We start from the raw sequence: 21467 nt of genomic DNA, 5'->3' as shown, positions 1-21467 counted from the left end.
TATCATTCTGGTCTTAATAACATGCAATAACTCCCAAGAATAACCAAAATAAATAAAATATATAAGCATGGGATTTAACTCCCAAGTCAGGAATGACAAATGATTCCATCCCAAGTGCCAATCCCAACTGATTCATTGAGAACTATGTTGAGAAGAATTCTGAGGCTTCATTCAAATTCAGGAAGAATGGTTAGCAAGGGGCACAACAGGGGGAAGTGGGTATCCCTGATCTAGGCTCAATCTATTTTTTTTTTTTTTTTGCTTCTTCCCACATAACTCTACCAACCATTCGCCACAAGAACTACTTATCATTACCCAAATATACCATGCAATTCTATTAACGCATGGTATACTTTCTTTACTGTTAGCTTACTCTTGCCTCAACTTTGTATCAGAATCCTCATCCTGTTCCTCTACCATCAGAGTTTATTATGTGTACCTCTACTGAGCATGTATCAACCTCCTTTGTATTATAAATATTATATTTTTTATTTTTTGTAGAGATGGGGGTCTCACTATGTTGCCCCAGGCTGGTCTGGAACTCCTAGTCTCAAGTGATTCTCCCATCTCAGCCTCCTAAAGTGCTGGGATTACAGATGTGAGCCACCATGCCCAGATGTCATTTGCATTTTAAATACTATGTTATGGATCATGTGTGTGAGTATGTATTTCTGCCTCTCCCACTGGACAATAAAGTCTTTGAAGGCAGTCAACATATCTTACTCATCTCTCAACCCCTAGATTCCAGTCACCAACTTAAACATAGTAAGCATTCAGGGGGGCATTTATAGAATGAATGAACTATTTAATATTCTGATGGCATGTTGACACGTGACTTTTCAACAACAAAAGTCACAGGGTGAGGCTGAGGCAGGTGGATCACGAGGTCAGGAGATCGAGACCATCCTGGCTAACACAGTGAAACCCTCTACTAAAAATACAAAAAATTAGCCGGGCATGGTGGTGGGTGCCTGTAGTCCCAGCTACTCGGGAGGTTGAGGCAGGAGAATGGTGCAAACCTGGGAGGCAAAGCTTGCAGTGAGCCAAGATCGTGCCACTGCACTCCAGCCTGGGCGACAGAGTGAGACTCCGTCCCAAAAAAAAAAAAGAAAAAGAAAAAAGTCACAGGGAATCTCTGGGAACTAGCCCCATCTCAGAAGTAAAGACTCCTTTCTAGAGATTTCCTTATTACCAGCAGTCAGCAAAAACCATAAGACAGCAGCCCCAAACTATGAAGCAGGTGGTAGAACTGAGAATTTAGGAGAAAAATCTCTCATTGGTGCAACAGCATAACACTGGACACTTACAGATGACTCTGCAAGTATACAAGACAAGCCTTATGCTCCTTTCACCAATCAAGCTCAGAAGATGGGACTTTCCCTGTATTCACAGGAGCACCCCTAAGTAGAAGGAGACTCAAACCCACACCTCACACTTCAGATCCACAGCTCACACTTCAAAGTTGTGCTCTTCCTGCTTCACCAGTGAGTGTTTGGTGAATTTTACTCCAAAGAAAGGAATCCACTATCATTAAAAACTAATAATAGTACATTGGAAAATCACTGCATTGCACCATTCTGTCTATGCTATAAAGGTCTCCCACTCAGATCCTCCAAGCAACCCCCTAAACAACTGGAGACTCAACCCTATGACTAGGTGAAGATGGCTTTGGTTTTTTGGTTGTTTTTTCCTGTGGACCTCATCTAACTTGAAAGTTGTGGGTTTTGTTTGTTTGTTGTTGTTTGAGATGGGGTCTTGCTATATGAGGATGGTTTTTGAAAAGGTATTTCCAACCACCTTACTTTACCAAGCATTAACAGCTTTTCTCATTTGTCATTTATATGGAGGCCAGTGACCCAAAATCCTTACAATCAATTATTTCCAGTTATAACAGCAAACTGGGAACACTATTTGGAATATTGTAATAGCTTGAACAACTGAGAGAGAAGTCACCAGCACAAGGGGACTTACCTTTCCTTTATAGGAAAATAACTTTTATTACTGTTACTCCCTGAACGCCTAAGAGGAAAAAAAGAAATTGAAGAGAGACAGTGACAGACTCGTTAATTTCCAAAGTTGATGCCAAGTCCTGTCTTAGAAAAAGGACATCACAGGCGCTTTGTTCTTTCAGGAAGCGTAATGCTTGGGATGGTCAATTTTGAGTAGCGAAAAAGCAAATGGTCTAGGCCAAAATCCGAGAGATCACCACGATTTCAACGATTTGGGGGTTATCTTCCCTGTCTTTTCCCTCTTTGTCTGTGTGGTTCCTCAAACAAAGTGGGTTGGAAAAGTTCAAACTCAGTTCACAGAAGAGAACATTCTGTACTGGCACAACAGGCTGGGCTGCTCTCTGTAAAACAAGATCAACAGCATGATCTCAGCTGCCGCGGCGGCAGCAGCAGGCACCACGCCGCCGATCCACAGCCCGGCGTTTGAATGCAGGGCTGTCAAAGACGATCTCTGGACAGTACACTGCGAAGGTGGGGACACACACATACACACACACACACGCACACGGTACGTCAGAAATGACTTTCTGCCCCTTGTAGTTCAATTGTTACTTCCTCTCCCCAGAGGGTCAAGAAAGTTGTTTAGATTTTTCTCTTTGGAGAGTAATTACAGCTGCAACATTTCCAAGGGAACAACCCCCTGCGTGTGCACTTCAGCTCTGGCATTGATTGGGGCTTTTCAATCTGTTTGGATGTTACTGTAATCAGATGACAGCAGTAATACTAAGTACATTGCTGCCCGGGCTTAGGGAGGGAGGCAGTGAGGGAGGAAAGAGGGGATAGAGGATCAAGTTCATTGTTACCCTAACCCCCACTCCCAGCTTTTCTATTTTTTTCTGGATCCAAAGCTTTTTCCTCCTTTGTCTAGAATTTAAAGTGCAATTCAACACATACTTATCGAGTGTTTATTTTGTGCCAGGGCCTGTCCCTAGAATAATACTAGTAGCAAGGTTGTTCTAGTGAAGTGAAATCTGGCCCTCACACCCATCAGAAGAGGAAGGACAGGAAAAGGGAAAGCTGTGTATGGAGACAGGTGGCAAGGCGGGAGGGGAGGGCTGCCAGAATGAAGGATGGACAGGCCTGAATATGGGTGGGTGTTTTAAAGTATGACAAAGCAGACATCTGGAACGGGGCTGCTTTTGCATTGCCCTTTCTACGTTGACTTCAAGCCTATTTGCAAGAGGAAAAAAATGGCAAGAATGCACAACTGCCCGCCCCAGGAGGGATGGAACTGCACCTCAGCCTTCTTTAAAGGTTCCTGTTTCCCCGCTGCTTTGGCAGGAGCAGAGACCAGCAGGAGGTGAGCAGGGCACAGAGGGGCCTCACAGAGAAACAGAAAGAGGATAATCAGGGCCTCCAAGGCAGTGGCTATGAATCCTGATTTGTTGGGTGAACTTCAGGCAAGTTTCTCAGATTTGTGCCCATGAGTCTCTGCGCTGTCAGCTATTAACTGGGGAGAGTCTACCTATTAGTAGAACTATTGTGGGATTTAAGGAAATAATATCTGCCTTTGCTTGGCAGACACTAGGTATTTAATAAATAGTAACCATTGTTATTATTAATGTAAGTACTATTCAGAGAAAGCTGTTAACCTGGTGTCAGTTAAGAACTTGCACCAATGTGACCTCTGAAATGTTTTCTTGCCCACGTATTTTCACAATTTATTTACTTAGTGAATGTCTATGGAGCACCTGTTTGTAGCCCTGTGCTCTATTCCAGGCACAGCAGGAGGCACTGGGGCAACAACAGTCTTGTCCTGGAGAGGCTTCCTCGCCTTTCCAGGGAGGGCAGTTTACACAGGGCAGCAAACCGTGGCTGGCAGACCAGCGCTTCCTCACTGCCTACCTTCCGTCATGTTCAAGCTTGTTTCCTCTAGGTCCAAGATCATCTCTATGATTGTGACCAGCCATCCCATAGGAAAAGAAGCTTCCAGAGATACTGGGGAACAAGGATTGGTCAGGGACAGCCCTGATGTGAGACACTTCTCAGAACTGTTCTTCCAGAATGTAAACACCCTTTCCCTTTCTCACTTCAGGACCAGAGCTCCTGCCAAGACTTTGAAAAACAAGTTACACAAGCACCTTTGGGGAGGTTGGCCATGCCACATCACAGCTGTAGCTACATGGGAGAGGAGGAGGGAGCTGGCCTCAAGGACTTAGTCAGGGACAATACTTCCACCCCTAAACACAAGTTCACAGGTCCAGGAGTCCAGTAGAACACAAGCCCTTGGACCACCACACCATGCCCCAGCCTGTGGCCCAAGGAGTCAGTCATTGAGGATAATTTCGCAGACTCCCCTGCCACCATCACTGACAGATCCCAGAGTTCAAAGAGTAATCAATCGCCTGTCATTAGAGCCAGTGCTCAGGCCCAGGTGGGGCTTTCTTGGAACTGGTCACTGGGATATCTTAAATTCTTTTTTTTTTTTTTCAGACAGGGTCTCACTCTGTCACCCAGGCTGGAGGGCAGTGGAGTGATCATGACTTGCTGCAGCCTCAACCTCCTGGGCTCAAGCAATCCTCCCACCTCAGCCTCCCAAGTAGCTGGAACCACAGGTACACGCCACTATGCTCAGCTAATTTTTTAGTTTTTTGTAGAGAAGGGGGTTTTGCCACGTTACCCAGGCTAGCCTCGAACTCCTGGGCTCAAGCAAACTCCTGGTCTTGAGGAGTTCCTGGGCTCTTTCTACCTTGGCCTCCCAAAGTGCTGGGATTACAGGCCTGAGCCACCATGCCTGGCCTTAAGTTTTTTCTTCCCTGGGGAGATCACCTCCCTTCACTTCCCTGACCAGACCTCCCTCACAGAAGGCCCTATTTAAGATTTTGGCAGCAAAGAGCCTGTCTCAAAAACACTTTTCTCCCAATTGAAGTTATTTGCCAAGGGCTAGTGCCAACTCCAGCCAGTCGTAGATGGAATTTCTCAGGCCAGAGTGTACCTGGGGCAGTAAATGCAAAACCTTAAGGATCTAACCTGGACCAAGCTAAATAAATCCAGGGACTGGGCATGTAACCAAGATCTCAGAAGGAGTAAATGAAGGGGAGTTCTCAGAGAATTAAGCAAGAGTTTGCACCAACCCACACACACCTGGTGGGAGCAAAGACCTAACAGAGTGACATTTGTTGATCACACATAATGTATCAGGTACTTTACATACATTCTCTCATTTCAACCCCACAGTAATCCTGTAGAGTAGGTGGTGATATCATCCCTGTTATAGATAAGAAACCAAGACTCAAAGAGCTTAAATAACTTGTCCAAGATCATGCAGCCATGGACATGGCAGAGCTGGCACTTGAACCCAAGTCTATCCAAGGTTGAAAGCCCAGATTCCTTTGATTACACTATTCTGCCTCCCTGTATGCAAGAATCTTCTTTCTTTTTTAAAAAAGTTTTTTCAAAAGAAAATGTTTTTCAGAATTGTGCTCCAGAGAATCTTATTAGAATACAGGTAGAATCATCTTGTATATTTATGTTGATTTTTTAGAGACTGAGATCTCAAGTTGAAGTTCTGAGACCAAGTCCCACTCTCCAGTCTCATATAGTTTACCCTATCTCAGTATACATAATCAGCAATAGTTATTGAACATCCACAAGACCTTCTACTATGTTCTATAGGGGATAGAAAGGTGAGTTAAGCATGTCTCCTGCCCTCAAGGAAATTATAGTCTGTCTGAATAGGATAGGTTGTGCTGCAGTAACAAATAACCTCTGTATCTGAATGGCCTAACGAAAAAAAGGTATGTTTACTGCCCTCACCAGATGCCCATTGTGAATCAGCTGGGTCCTCACCCGAGGACCCAGTCTAATGGGCAATCTGCCACATATCTCAAACATTGCTAATCACCATGCCAGGGGAAGGAAAGTGTGGTCGATCGCTCACCAGCTCTTAACACTTCTTCCCCTGTAAGCTTCTTTTCCAAAGGGACTCATGCCAATTCTGCTCATATTTCATTGGCCAAAGCAAATCGGCCACACACAATGCCAAGTTATATACAAACCTACCACAAGTCTGGAAGTGGAGGAAACCTTGAAAAATTTGGTGAATAGCCCTAATAATGACCACAGTCTGAGAAGAGGAATGGCTTCAAAGCCTCATCCCCCACATTCCACAACAGAGCAAGCCAAATAACTAAGTGCCCTTAGAGTGGGTGCTTTCAAGGCTTATATATATCCCAAGGACTCGACAGAGATTCATGCCTGGGCTAGAGACCTCAATGAAGTATCCTGAGGGGTAAGGCCTATGTTGAGTCTTGAAGAGAGGGAAGGATTTGGCTGGACCTGCAAGACCAGACGAGTTACATCCACCTTCAATTTCAATAGGGTGATGGTAACCAACCACCAATCACCCTCATAAATGACATAGATTACTCCAGGCATGAAGGGACAACCCAAAGGAATACCTGAAGGAAAGAATATGCAGTGTGGGCTTAAGGGAAAGAAGGTCCATCATTGCTGAGCAGAGTGCTGGAGTCAAGGAGAAATGGCAGTTGAGGCCAAGGCATTAATTGAGAAGACGTAGAAAATGTTCAAACGGGAGAAAACCATGATTAGAGTAGAACTTTATGGATTCTAATAGGTGGCTACATTCTTTTATTTCTTTCTTCATTTCACAAACATTTTAAATATTTTGCATTAGAGATGCAAAGGTATATGAGGCTTGATTCTTGCCCTCAAGTTGCTCCAGTCTCTAGCAGGAGGAGAATATATATGTTGCCTATTTATAATACCCTTGTCTTTTAAGAGGGATTGATCTCAAAGAGATCTGATGAACATAACCTAAAGCTTCAAGGATGCCAGATAATGAAGGAGAAAGGGTGAGTGCACTAAATTGCTAAATGGGATTGAGGTAGTGGTGAAGAATCCAGGGGTGGGAGGAGGCTGGAGCCAGTGCAGCCGGAGGAGAGTGGAGAGAGGAGGATTGGAAAGGATAGGGGAGATAAGGCAGCTGGCAGTGGGAGAAAAGGCTTTGGGAATGAAGGAAGATTTTTAACGGGGATTTGTATAAAGTTTGGCCATATGGTGTTCAGTGTAAGCCCTCCACTTTTCTCCCTTGTGAGCATTTCAGTCAAATCCACATTGCTGAAATGCTTTCGGGGTGGCTAGAGAGGTCGCAAGGGGGCAACTGGGCTGCACTGAAGCATTGATTATGGCTTCCACGTGGGTACAGGGTGTGAGCAGGGACTTCCCAAAGGTCCCAGTCACGTCTTATTAAATAGATATGTGCAATCAAATTTGGACAGGATAGAGTGGCTCATTCTGGGTGTGGGAGAGTCAGTCAATAAAAACTTCATAAAGGAGATGAAAGACAATCCTGGTGCCAGGTGTCAAAAGATCAGATGTCCTCAGCCCACTTGGATTAATGGAAAGCATTCCAATCCAGGCACCAAGAGCAGCATATGCAAAGGTACTGGGGTGTGGAACAGCCTGGCTTGTTCAAGTAACTCCAAGCAAACCTTGATGGACAGGATAATAAAGTCAGGAGGGGCAAGTTCAAGAATCTAACCCAATAATCAGGAGTGCATGTTCACCTTCGAAACTATTCATTCAATATTTACTGACCCTCAACTACTTTCCAGCTTATACAGTGTCATGAAAATCTTTTGATTTGGTAAAAACCTGGGAAATTCATGACTTCCTATTAGTCTATTGGTAAGGAAAGTGGGGATCCAGAGATAAACTTTTCTAAGGATGTCCTGACTTACTTATTCTTGCCTCTCACATACGCAGTATGACAATATTTACCTTGCTGCTAAGCACCATGTCTCCATGTGCAGTGATGACAAAAAGCCAAGATCCTTGAGGTCCTGTGTCCCAGCAGGTGAATGATTGCCTGAGACAGCAGCAAACAGGAGCAGAAATCTGGTGACTATTAAAACCACTGATTGATTTATAGTCAACTGTCAGGTGGGAAAATTTATCTCCATTGATCACAGCCTAAAGTATCCTGTGTGTGGGGTGTGAGTGTACATATGTGCCCATGTCTGTTTTAAGTATCCACCTGGGAAATCTCTCAATCAGCATTTATTTCAATAATCACATACAGAGCTCTGGCACTTTTTTCCACAAATGCTTCCAAAGCAGTTTGTAAATTTTATATAGCTGGGGAGTTACTGTGGCAGGAATAGAAGGAAATAGATATTTATCAGCTTCCTAATGAGAACTGGGGACTCAGTGTACTTTTGTTGAGAAGAACAGGGATCCAAGAATGTGTATTTAATTCAGAATGTGTGTGTATTTAAATGACATAGTATTTCATTAAAATGTTTTTCATATTTCCTCCTAATCATCCATTCAAATTCTACATAACTTTCAAGGCCCACCCTCTAGAATCAGCTTCTAGTTGCGAAATTTTGGTCCTCTGGAGTAAAATACTGTCACATTGCCCTGGACATTGCATCTCTCTAAACACCCCCAGAAGACTGGCAGTAGGAGGGAGACCTTGTGTCCCTCTCAGGGGTTTTATATTATGCATTCCCAGCCCATTTCTCAGCAAAGGCTGAAAAGTATTCATCCAGGAGACCAGTGAGCGCCTGTGAGGAAACTGGAGAAACTTCAGATCATTCGTTCAGTCAGTCAATATTTACTAAGCAATTACTATGTTCTAGAAACTATGCCAGGGTCCTAGAGATACAGCTAAGAGCAAAAGACATGGATCCTGGCTTCCCGGAGCCAGCACTCTAGTAGGGGAGATAGTCATTGATGGGATAATCACCCAGATCATTGTAAATCTAGCACCAAGATAAAGGGAAACAAGGAAGAATCTGAGAACATAAGCGGAGTAGCTGGGTTTCCTGGCTTATGCCTGTAATCCCAGCAATTCAGGAGGGCAAGGAGAGAGGGTCACTTGAGCCCAGGAATTTAAGATCAGCCTGGGCAACAAAGGAAGACTCTGTCTCTACAAAAAAAAAAATTTTTTTTAATTAGCCAGGCATGATGGCACATGCCTATAGTCCCAGCTACTTAAAAGGCTGAGGCAGGAGGATTGAGAGCAGGAGTTCAAAGCTGCATGATAGGCCAGGCACGGTGGCTCACGCCTGTAATTCCAGCACTTTGGGAGGCCAAGGCGGGCAGATCACCTGAGGTCAGGAGTTTGAGACCAGCCTGGCCAACATGGTGAAACTCCATCTCTAATAAAAATACAAAAATTTGCCAGGTATGATGGCAGGCACTTGTAATCCCAGCTACTTGGGAGGCTGAGGCAGGGGAATCGCTTTAACCCAGAAGGCGGAGGTTGCAGTGAGCCAAGATCATGCCACTGCATTCCAGCCTGGGCAACAGAGCAAGACCCCATCTCAAAAAAAAAAAAAAAAAGCTGCATTATAGCTGAGTTATAGTAATGCTACTGCCCTCCAGCCTGGGTGACAGAATAAGACCCTGTCTCAAAAATAATAATAAAATAGAAAAAGAGAAAAAAGTAGAACATAAGCAAGGAACATTACCTAGACAAATGTGTTGGGGAAGGGTGCCTGAGAAAGCTCATCTGGAGGCTGAGCAGGAGTTATGGAGATGCGTGTGTGTGTAACAGCCTTAGTTTCCTCATTTGCAAAATGACTGTACTAACAGTACCTTGCCCAAGTGTGGAGTCCCTAGAAGTAGGTCCTGAGATAAGGACTCATGATGAAGTGATTTATAAAAAAGTGTGCCCTAGGGCCAGGCACGGTGACTCACGCATGTAATCCCAGCACTTTGGGAGGCCAAGGCAGGCAGATCATGAGGTCAGGAGTTTGAGACCAACCTGGCCAACACCAACATGGTGAAACCCCATCTCTACTAAAAATACAAAAATTAGTTGGGTGTGGAGGCGTGCGCCTGTAATCCCAGCTACTTCGGAGGCTGAGGCAGGAGAATGGCTTGAACCTGGGAGGCAGAGGTTGCTGTGAGCTGAGATTGTGCCATTGCACTCCAGCCTGGGCGACAGAGCGAGATTCTGTCTCAAAAACAAAAACAAACAAAAAAAAGAAGTGTTCCCACATGAACCTGGGAAGCGGAGGTTGCAGTGAGCCAAGATGGCACCACTGCACTCTAGTCTGGGTAACAAAGAAAAAAACAAAAAGTGTCCTTAAAGGAAACTGGTAGAGGAGGTAGAGAGTGGGACTACGAAGGGAAGAGAGGCGTCCAAGCAACGTTGACAATCAAATGAAGTCCACGCAGAGGTGTGCCAGAGACAGGAGAGGTCACATGGGGAGCTGGGAGCATTCGTCCCACAGTACCTGGTAGTCACAGGTGAAGTCCCAGGCACTTCTGCTCTCTATACTGAGAAGCAAAGCAGTTCTAGTAGCTCAAGGACCATCCTCCAACACAGAGCCACGATGCTGGCTGCTGGGTGCACAGCACAAAGTAATGAGGGCGTACAGGACTATGCAAGAGCACACAAGGGGGTGTGGGCAGGGCACTGAGGTGCTGGTTACATAGGGTACATAGGGAGGTACAGATGTAATGAAACAATGCATGTAAGGAACAGAGCACAGTGCCTGACTCATAATAAGTGCTCAAGCAGTATTAGCTCTCATTGTAATGTTTATTTATTGAATATGTATCGATGCAGCCTGACACAGACTCTGCTCTGCCCAGTTATCTCTGCCTACTCAAATCCTCCAGGAAACCCACTCTTCCACCCACCACTCCCCGCCAGGCCTCCCGAGACAAACACACATATAAATATAGCAATATATATTTATATTTCCCAGGATTGTCACATTTTGCTGAGCTCATAACGGAACTGAACAAATAGCCCTGTCATCCTCTGTAATATATTCTATCATTCACCGGGGCTTCATCTCTCCCTGTCCTCCTGGGCTCCTGGAGCTCAGAAATTCATGTGCTCGGCTGCTTCTTCAATGTGATCTGTACTAACCTGATGTAATTCTCAGGCCTTCATTTCCTGTGCAAGTTGATAGAATTTTTAGACCAGAGGGACCTCCTAGGTCTGGTCATCTTGCTGAGCAATTGGTTTGCTACTTCAAAAATCTGCATTTTAAATAAAAAGGAATGAACTCTGATACCTACAACAAGAAGGATGAATCTCGACAACAAAAGAGCTGGACACAAAAGAATACTCATGGTATGATTCCATTTATTGGAAATTCTAGAACAGGCAAAATTAATCTATGGTGACAGAAAGCAGGTCAGTGGTACCTGGGGCTGGCGTGGAGGCAACTGCGAAAGGTACCAAAGAACTTTTGGAAGTTGAAAATGTCAGCATCGGCTGGGCGTGGTGGCTCACGCCTGTAATCCCAACACTTTGGGAGGCCAAGGCAGTCAGAACATGAGGTCAGGAGTTCGAGACCAGCCTCACCAACATGGTGAAACCCCCTCTCTACTAAAAATACAAAAATTAGCCAGGTGTGGTGGTGCATGCCTATAATCCCAGCTACTCAAGAGGCTGAGGCAGGAGAATCGTTTGAAGCCAGGAAGCGGAGGTTGCAGTGAGCTGAGATGGCGCCATTGCACTCCAGCCTGGGATACAGAACGAGAGAAAGAACGAGAGAACGAGAGAACGAGAGAAAGAAAGAAAGAAAGAAAGAAAGAAAGAAAGAAAGAAAGAAAGAAAGAAAGAGGAAGGAAGGAAGAAAGAAGGAAAGAAAAGAAAGAAAGAAAGAAAGGAAAGAAGGAAGGAAGGAAGGAAGAAAGAAAGAGAAAGAAAATAAATGTCTTGGTTATGGAGTTGTTTACAGTGGTGTATACTTGTTCAACATTCATAGAACTATATGCTTGAAATGGGTGCACTTATTGTATGTAAATTATACCTCAATAAAGTTGATTTTAAAATTAAACAAATAGGCATTTTATTGCCTGACCGAGAGGTCAAAAGTAGATCCAAGACTAACCATAAGAAACAGCAAAGACCAGACACACAGAAGCCTTTGTGTTGTTCCCCAACCCCACCCCCTGTTTTTTCTTTTGGCAAGAAGTTGGTCTTTATCATGTGTACTAGTGGAGGGAAACAATGGCAAGGAAAATCTAAAAAGAGAATAATGCACAAGTCATTTACATCTGGTGGCCCTGGAATGTGTTTTGTTGCTTTATGTAATTTGAACAGAGATGTACCTGCTTGACATCCCAAAAAGACACTTGGAATGAAATAATAAAGTTTCCTATAAAGACCTGAATTACTTGTATCCAGGAAGCACTTTGCTTATCTTGCCTAACTTCACTTCTTCCATCTCCTTTTTCCAAGCAGGAAATGCAGTGATTCGCCTAATCCCAAACCTTCCTGCAAGGAGGCTCTCCAGTTTGTGCCTCCACCTACATTAGATTGGATGCCTCTGCGTTAACGTGCAGCATAAATAGAGGAAGTTGAGATGCTCAAGCCACTGTAAAGAGACTTGAAAAAAGTTTTCTTGCAAGTTGCCGGAATAATCTACTTGCAGATAATTGAGAACAGATTCTACAAGAAATAGTTTCTTATATCTAGCATGCAGTTTAGCTGTCTCTGGCTCTGGGAAGTCTCTCCTGGCACACCACACACCCCTCTCCCCCCTTCAAGCCCTGTCACTTCTGAGATTGGGTTGGCTGCCTGCTATTTGTACCACACCTCCCGTCCCCAACACCCTGGACTTTGTCCTTCATGGCATTTACCACGTGGAAGGCAAATGCCTGTTTACTAATCTGTGTCCCAGACCAGACTGAGAGCTCTCTGACAGCAGGGTCGGCTGAGGTCACTGTTGTATCCCCAGCTGCTAGAACAGTGCCAGGCTCATAGTAGGTGCTTAATGAATAGTTGTTGAGTTGTTATTATTCTGAACACATAACAGAGTTTATTTAAGGTTTTGAAAATTAACTGCACAAACAGGAAAACTCTGGCGCTTCTAAAGGGAACTCCACCCAAGCCCAGCTCCAGCAGGAAATACCAAAAAGTAAGTATCTAGCACAAAAATCACCGTGTGTGTGTTTCAAGGCAATTCTCATGAGCTTATCTCCAAGAAGCTGTGGAATAGTCTGGAAAATCCAAGGCTTTAGGTCCTCCAAGGCAGATGACTTATGAGGATGGAGGGAAGGGAGGAGAAGCTTCTTGCTATCTTGAAACTCTGGGGCTGTGGAATAACACTGAGATTGGAGTCAACAGGCCAGGCCAAAAGGCCTAGACTCTCAGAGCCTCTGTAAGTGACCATATTAATACCTTCTCACATCTTACAGTCCTGTCTGTAAGTTCTTAAGGGTGATACAAATTTTAGCTGCCTAGATTATCAGAAACATCAATAACAAGCTGGGCGTGTGGTGTGTGCCTGTGGTTCCAGCAGCTGGGGCAGGAGGATCACTTGAGCCCAGGAATTCGAGGCTGCAGTGAGCTATGATGGTGCCAATGCACACAGCCTAAGAATAATAGAATAAGACCCTGTTCTCAAAACAAGGCAAAAAACAAACAGGCCAGGCACGGTGGCTTACATCTGTAATCCCAGCACTTTGGGAGGCCGAGGTGGGTGGATCACTTGAGGTCAGGAGTTCAAGACCACCCTGGCCAACAGGGTGAAACCCCATCTCTACTAAAATTAAAAAAAAAAAAATAGGCGGACATGGTGGCATGCACCTGTAATCCCAGCTACTCTGGAGACTAAGGGAGGAGAATGGCTTGAACCGAGGAGGTGGAGGTTGCAGTGAACTGAGATCGCACCATTGCACTCCAGCCTGGGCAAAAAGAGGAAAACTCTGTCTCAAAAAAAAATTATTAATAACAATAGTAGGAATAAGTGCTGCTCAGACCCAAATGCATGCACCAGAGACCAAGAGCCATTTTGCCTTCCCCTCAGGAGTCCCCATCCATGCATAGCAAGAGTTGGGGCAGAGCTCCCTGCTGTTCACTTGGCACTTCACACTTGAAGACCATCCTTTCCAGCCTTGAGGCCTTCTGTGGATGTCACTGCCCTCCTGCTCATGTGCCACATGTAGACATTTAAGGGAATCTAATACAAAACAAGTTTTACAAAGTGCTGTGTTTCTAGCAAGAGAACCACAGGCCCATTAGATGTAGCCATCTGACTGGTTTTAGAGGGAGAGAAAAAGCTCACATGAGGAGAAAACAGAAAAAGAGAAAGAAAGAGAGAGAGAGAAAGAGAGAGAGAGAGAGACAGAAAGAAAGAAAGAAAGAAAGAAAGAAAGAAAGAAAGAAAGAAAGAAAGAAAGAAAGAGAACAGAGGAAAGAAAGAGAAAGAAAGAAAAGAAAAGAAAAAAGAAAAGTCATTAGAGAAGAGAAGAAAAGAAAACAGGACCAAGGTAAATACTTAAGAAACACAATTTAAGAATCTTAAGTCAGATCTTTCTATCACAGGGTTGTGGTGAGCACAAAACCTTCTCCATACATGTCCCTGCCTAACCACAATTTAAGCACAGTGTTTTGTAAATAATGGGTGCCAACACAGTCAATACATATCCACTACCTTCCCTGGGATAGGCAAGGTGAGAACCAGACAAGAGTCGTATGGGGCCCTCCCCTGAAGAAATTTGTCTGGTAAATGCTTGATGACTTAAATAGAAAGTTTTAGAGATCAGTTCTGGTTTATCAAAATTCCATAGTACTTTATCTGTCCCATTCTTAGGGAGCAGCTTCTCCGAAGCTTGCAGCTGACATCCCTTACCAGAGATGCCAGGCAATTGTGAAGGGCTCACTCCTGTGTCCCTCATAGCACCCAATAGAGTGCCAAGGACACAGTGCATACTCAATATAGATTGTGCACTCTAATGAGAGTGTACTTCTACAAAACTAAGAGGAACCGATGTAGCACACCCCCAACCTGTACTTAATATGCAGTGAATCTCAGGCAGAGGAAGGAGGGTGGTGCTCCAGGCCACACAGCCAGCAATGTGGTCAGAAAAAGGACCCTGGTCCTTACCTTCTTGCTTTCCATATACTCTCTTTCCAAGGAAATTAGATCCCAAGTTGGAAGAGGGATTTGATTCAAAGAACTAACCGTGAGGACAGTAGAAATGTGAAAACAGTCCCATCCTTGTCTCTTTTGACATTGAATTTTTTTTTTTTTTTGAGACAGTCTTGCTGTATTGCCCAGGCTGGAGTGCAGTGGCATGATCATAGCTCACAGCAGCCTCGACCTCCTGGGCTCAAGCAATCCTCCTGCCTCATTCAGCTTCCTGAGTAGCTGGGACTATAAGTGTGCACCAACACGCCCAGCTAATTTTTGTACTTTTTGTAGAGACAGGGGTCACACTATGTTGCCCAGGCTGGTCTTGAACTTCAGGTCTCAAACAATCCTCCTGCCTTGGCCTCCATTATTTACAAAACACTGTGCTTAAATTGTGGTTAGGCAGGGACATGTATGGAGAAGGTTTTGTGCTCACCACAACCCTGTGATAGAAAGATCTGACTTAAGATTCTTAAATTGTGTTTCTTAAGTACTTGGATTATAGGTGTAAGCCACCATGCCCAGCCTCTGCCCGCTCTTCTAGCTCTTTGTTCCTGAAGTCTCCTTCCCCATCTATGGTGTTAGTCAAGCAGAAGATGCTGGCAGAAAGGTCTGCAGCTGCTGCAGCCAAACAGCAGCAGCAAAGGCTAACCTCCCATGGAGGGAAGGGAGCAGCAACTGTCAGGGAGTGCTTGGCAGTCCTCAAGGCAGGCACAAGAAGAAAATGGGATTTGTCCAGTGCAAACTGTGTAACGGCTGAGCCAAGGAAATGCAGTCTGTTTCTTCCTGGCCTGTTCAACCAGATCAGCCCCGACTCCTACTCAAGTACTAGACTTCAGCTGTTGAGATTTGAAGAAGTCCCTTTTCCACCCAAGCTTGGAACCAATTGAGACAGTCACAAGAGTCAGGCAGATGGAGATGAAACACCACCCGTATTACTCATAAAGGCTGGGTGGGGAGATAGGCCGTAGGTGTGCAGCGAGATTGAGCTTTCTAATACTAAATCCCAGAATCAGACAGACTCACCCACCCAGTCACAGGCAGCTCTGGAGGCCTGCAGGCCCCCAGCAGAGGCAAAGGTAAGTGGTACTGGAGCAGAGCAGGATAGGGGCTCTCTGCTGGCTGGCCAGGCCCATGAGAGGGAGGAATTGAGCCACACAACTCACTTCCCTCTACGAAACTCATCATTCTATTAAGTCACCCATCTTCTCCTGGGAGGGGTGAGTCAAAGGATACGGAAAGTCCAGAATATTACTGTAATAGAAGGCCCTGCTACATGGAAGCAACATCATGAGTGGTAAGCAAGCCCTCCCCCAACATGAGTCAAGACAAACCAAGCTGCATGTAACAGCGGAGGTTGTCTGAAAGGCTCAGGAAATAATGTTCTTTACTGGGCACAGTGGCTCATGCCTGGAATCCCAGCACTTTGGGAGTCTGAGGTGGGAGGATGGCTTGCATCCAGGAGTTCAAGACCAGCCTGGGCAATGTGGCAAGACTCCATCTTGCCCGTAATCTCAACACTTTGGGAGGCTAAGGTGGGCAGATCACTTCAGATCAGGAGTTCAAGACCAGCATAGCCAAACATGGTAAAACTCTGTCTCTAATAGAAATACAAAAATTAGCCTGGCATCATGGTGCACGCCTGTAATCCCAGCTACTCAGGAGGCTGAGGTGCCAGAATCACTTGAACCTGGGAGGTAGTGGTTGCAGTGAGCAGAGATCACACCACTGCTCTCCAGCCTGGGTGACAGAGCGAGACTCTGGCTCAAAAAAAAAAGAAAGAAAGAAAAAAATAAAACGATGCTCTTCTTTTTCCCCGATCTTCTTCCTCTTCCCACGAACCGTGCTCCTGACTTTCTGGTACTCACTCTCCTCACAGCTGCCCCTCTGTAGTTTGGGTCATGGCACTCTTGCATGAGGGAAAGGAGTAACAACTAAACCGGAGATTTTTACTTCAGTGATGGTTGAAGCGGCACATTCCACAAGGTAGAGAATGAAGAAGTGATACAGGAGCAGGGGCAGGGAAGTGCTGGGAGGAGAAGGGTGGGGTCCCTGGCGAGGGAGCCACCCTCGGGTCTGTGCCCACGGACCTAGGTGAGGACAGGCACTCCTGTTTTCACACCCAAATGTTGCATTTTCCAAGATGACCCTGGCCCGCCATGCCCCCATTCTGTGCCTATAAAAACCCCCGAAACCCTAGTGGGTAGAGACACAAGCAGCTGGACGTCAAGAGGAGCACACGGGCAGAACATACTGGCAGGCTCCAGCAGACCCTGGCAGGCCACCCACCGGTGGAACAAGGAAGCCAGAGGAATTTGGCCAGGGTGGGTGGAGTTGAGTCTGGCTACTGAGCAGCAGACTCCAGGGAAAACCACCTTCCCACTCTGTCCCCCTTCTGGCTCCCCATCCATCTGCTGAGAGCTACTTCCACCGTTCAATAAAACCCTGCACTCATTCTCCATGTATTTTTGTATGTAGGATAAAATTCAAAACACTTAACTGTGCCCACATGTGATGCAATTTTTCCGATACACTAAGGCAAGAACCCCAAGACGAAAAGCCCTCTGTCCTTGCAATAAGGCAGAGTGTCTAATTGAGCTGATTAACACAAGCCGCCTACAGATAGCAAAACTAAAAGAGCACACTGTAACACACGCCCCACTGGGGCTTCAGGAGCTGTAAACATTCACCCCCAGACGCTGCCGTGGGGTCAGAGCCCCACAACCTGCTCATCTGCCTGCTCCCCCTAGAGGTTTGAGCAGCGGGGGGCACTGAAGAAGCGAGTCACAGCCCCATGGCATGCTCTGCGAGGGGGACAAGGGAACTTTTCCCATCTCAGAAGGAGGAGCAGGTCAGATTGGTGTACTGGCTGAGGAGGACTGCCTCCTAACCTCTTCCCTTTCTTCCCAAAAGAATGCAGAACACAAGCAAAAATAATCTAAAATCATTTCATATTACTGTTCAGAGCCAGAGGGGAATTCTGGTATAATATCAAATATATTTGGTGCTCCTGAAACCCTTGGAATAATTTCCTGAGTTATAGGAGTGTATTTTGCTATTCATAATAAGCCCCTTTGGACCACACCTGAGTTTATGCTAATGAGGTGACTTAGGGTAGGGCCCCTGGAGAGCCTCAGGATGGGGGCTGTCACCAGAAAGACCAAGTGATCTAAGGGCTGGAACTTGCAGCTCCATCCAGATCTCTGGGAAAGAAAGGAGAAGAAGCTGGAGGTAAAGTTCTATAAAACCTGTTGTACAATAAGATTTGAAAGCTTTAGGATTGTGGAGCTTGTGGAGGTGGTTGGAGGGTGGTGCCCGAGTGCATGGAATCTCCATGCTCCTTCTCACATATCTATGCGACTCTTCCATCCAGGCTGGAGTGCAGTGGCATGATCTCGGCTGGCCGCTGCAACCTCCACCTCCTGGGTTCAAGCAATTCTCCTGCCTCAGCTTCCTGAGTGGCTGGGATTACAGGCACCCACCACCATGCTTGGCTAATTTTTGTTTGTATTTTTAGTAAAGATGGGGTTTCACCATGTTAGCCAGGCAAGTCTTGAACTCCTGACCTCAGGTGATCCGCCTGCCTTGGCCTCCCAAAGTGCTGGGATTACAGGTGTGAACCACCTTGCTCACCCTGTAATATCCTTTATAATAAAGTGATAAACGAGTTTTCCTCAGTTTTGTAAGCCATCCTAGCAAATTAATCAAACCTAAGGAGGGATAAGGAGAACCATGATTTACAGTCAGCAGTTCCGAAGTATAGGCGACAGCTGGGCCTGGTGGCTCATGCCTGTAATCTCAGCCCTTTGGGAGGCCAAGGCGGGAGGATCACTTGAGCCCAGGAGTTCAAGACCAGCCTGGGCAACATGGCAAAACCCCATCTCTACTAAAACTACAAAAATTAGCTGGGCATGGTGGCATATGCCTATAGTCCCAGCTACTTGGGGGGCTGATGTCGGAGGATTGCTTGAGCCCGGGAGTTCAAGGCTACAGCAAGCCATGATTGCACCACTGTACTCCAGTCTGGGCTACAGAATGAGACCTTGTCCCAAAAACAAAAACAAACAAACAAACAAAACCAGAAGTATAGGTGACCATTTCGGATTGGCATGTGAGGTGGGAAGCAGTCTTGTGGGACTGAGCCCTTCATCTGTGGCTAATTGAACTGAAGTAAAGGATGCCCGGCAGGGCTGTGCTGGAGTGTTGCTTGGTATGTAGAGATTTCTTCACCCCACCCCCACACACACTTCTCCCCATGGAAGTGTGCAGTGTTGAGTGAGAGTAGAGAGAGGAAAAAAAGTTTGTTTTTTCCTCCAAAGAATCAAATGAGTCAACTCTAGAGCACACTGCAGGATTTCCAAAGCTCAGTCTTCCCCTGTAATCTTCACTTGTGCATTCATTCTATAAACATCTTCATGGAGCACCTACAAAGTAGGAGGCCCTATACTAGGCGCTGGGGACACATTGCAGCCCTCGTGAAATTTTTGTCAATCCGTAAGTCAAACAAGAATCTGCTGAGCATCTATTATGCACCCCACCATGCTGGGTACTCAGTGAATCCCTCTGAGACTTGCCCCCTCCGGCCTGCAACAGTAAAGTACCTGAAAGCCTGGTTTCCTTTACTTTGAGGAGAGATTTCTTCTTCACAGATTGCCTGGGGGTGGCAGACAGTTTAGGAAAACAATATACAGGGCTGATTCTAGAAATTAAATGACGTGTCTCTCATGGAAGATTGCACAAATTCTGAAGAAGGGTTGATGAGCATTACCCTTAAATAGGTAAAACCATTCTAAAAAATAACACCTCAGTGGCTTTAAAAACGTTAAAGGGGTGAAACTCTGCAACCCACTCTTTATGGGGGCGCAACTGCTGACCCCACCATGGCTCTTAGAGAGACAGATCTGTACATTTTTAGATACCATAGAAAGATTTCTTTCTGCCTGAGCTTCTTCAGAGCATTGTACATTTTTATAAAATTGTAAAACAACACAGCAGGCAAAAGAATAAAAGCTTTTTCCCTCCTTTAGTCTCAATATAACTGTGTATGAAGGGCGGAGAGCCAAAAAGTTCACATTCAGAAACTCTGGTGCTATTTGTAGCTCCCTAATAACCAAAACTTTTTTGGCCATCTACTCATCCATTCATTTTGTTATCTCTAAACCTCAAAAGCCTGAGGGTAGGCACGTAGTAGGTTATTAGTGAGGACTTATTGAATGAACAGATAAATGAATGAATGGATGGCTAAATGAATGAATGAAATATCCAGAGATCAGTCCATAGTAGATCCACCTTCCCACAAGCACAGAGTAACTTCAGGAGTGGGCATCAGAAACTCTTATTTATACCCCACTGGAGACTGGAAGCAGAGAATTTCTTGTGTGCTGACCCTTAAGGGGAAGAAATTGAAGAGAGAAATACAAAGGACTCACTCAAAAAGACTGCTGAATCCAAGAACTAGAGAACTGGAGAAATGTGTGATTCAATCTATCACCCACCCTCAGGTCAGTAATTACCTGTTAAGCTTGGTGAGGGATGCATGAGGCAGGAGGTCAGCCTGGGCAACATAGCGAGATCCTATCTCTAAAAAAATAAAATATATATAATTACTTCAGCTTCATTACAAATATTCATTGAGCTTTTACTATGTTCCAGGAGCTATGTCTACCGAGGTGAATAAGACCACACACTCCTATTCCTCCAGCTTACATCCCACCATCTTTTCTGTGACCAACTGCTCATTCCTGCTTTCATTTTCCTGTCTATGAATTTAGAGTCCTTAGTCCAACATTGTGCTAACCATTCCCTTGTAAATGTCTTCAACTCCCTTGCCCTCTCTCCCCTATTGCACACACACAGCAAACCTTTGCTTATGAATGAAATCTGAGACCCACTTCCCCTATGCCAGCTCAGCATTGCTGGAGAAAGTCACACAACTGTGCCAACTGATGTCATTTATAATATGTGACCCAAAGTCATCCTTCTCCCAGTTATCTGATTTCAGTAAATGGCACCATGGCCCACCCAAATATTTAGGCCAGAAATTCCCTTTTACCTCATGCCCCATGTTCAAACCATCACCAAGATATTGATACCATGTCTAACATAAATCTGAGACCCACCTCTTCTCTCCATCTTCATCTGCCACCACCTTGTCCAGGTCTCTAACACCTCTCACCTGCACCACTGAAATGGGCTCTGAATTGGTCTGCTGGTTTATTCACTGAAAGAATGAAAGAGAAGTATTAACTTCTAAACTGGGTCATGTTTGCAGCAGTCACTATCTGCCACATATCTTTACCTTTACCACTTCAGTACTCACTAACCTGACTTCCGACAGCAGAACCCATATTTCTTTGCCAGAAGATTTTCTCTGGTAAAGAAGCTGTTTTGTCTACCCCTTGCAGCAGGCTAGAAATACCTGCTTGTGCCTCACAAGACATTTTCTTGTCTCCCAGACCTCAAGCAATGGCTTACAGGATTGGGTGTATAAATACTCCAGTTCTGGGCCAGTTGCAGTGGCTCACACCTGTAATCCCAATGCTTTGGGAGGCTGAGATGGGAGGACCACTTCAGGCCAGGAGTTTGAAATTTGCCTGGAAAACAC

At 45.3% G+C, this 21467-nt stretch overlaps 1 long non-coding RNA gene across 2 annotated transcripts in view; it reads right to left on the bottom strand.

Annotated features, from left to right (window-relative positions):
- LOC129393079 (uncharacterized) overlaps window positions 1-21467 on the bottom strand; it is a 189241-nt gene that overhangs the window by 121131 nt on the left and 46643 nt on the right. The window contains exons 2-4 of one of the 2 annotated variants that reach the window (XR_008619701.2): window positions 20983-21083; window positions 20377-20443; window positions 11065-11465 (exon numbers count right to left, since the gene is read on the bottom strand). This is a non-coding gene — a long non-coding RNA (uncharacterized LOC129393079). Of the gene's footprint in view, window positions 1-11064; window positions 11466-20376; window positions 20444-20982; window positions 21084-21467 lie in introns of those variants that run through there. The other variant, XR_008619702.2, reaches the window with a different exon arrangement.

This window comes from Pan paniscus, chromosome 11, assembly GCF_029289425.2.
Source record: "Pan paniscus chromosome 11, NHGRI_mPanPan1-v2.0_pri, whole genome shotgun sequence".
Taxonomy (NCBI): domain Eukaryota; kingdom Metazoa; phylum Chordata; class Mammalia; order Primates; family Hominidae; genus Pan; species Pan paniscus.
This window is presented reverse-complemented; position numbering and strand designations above follow the sequence as displayed.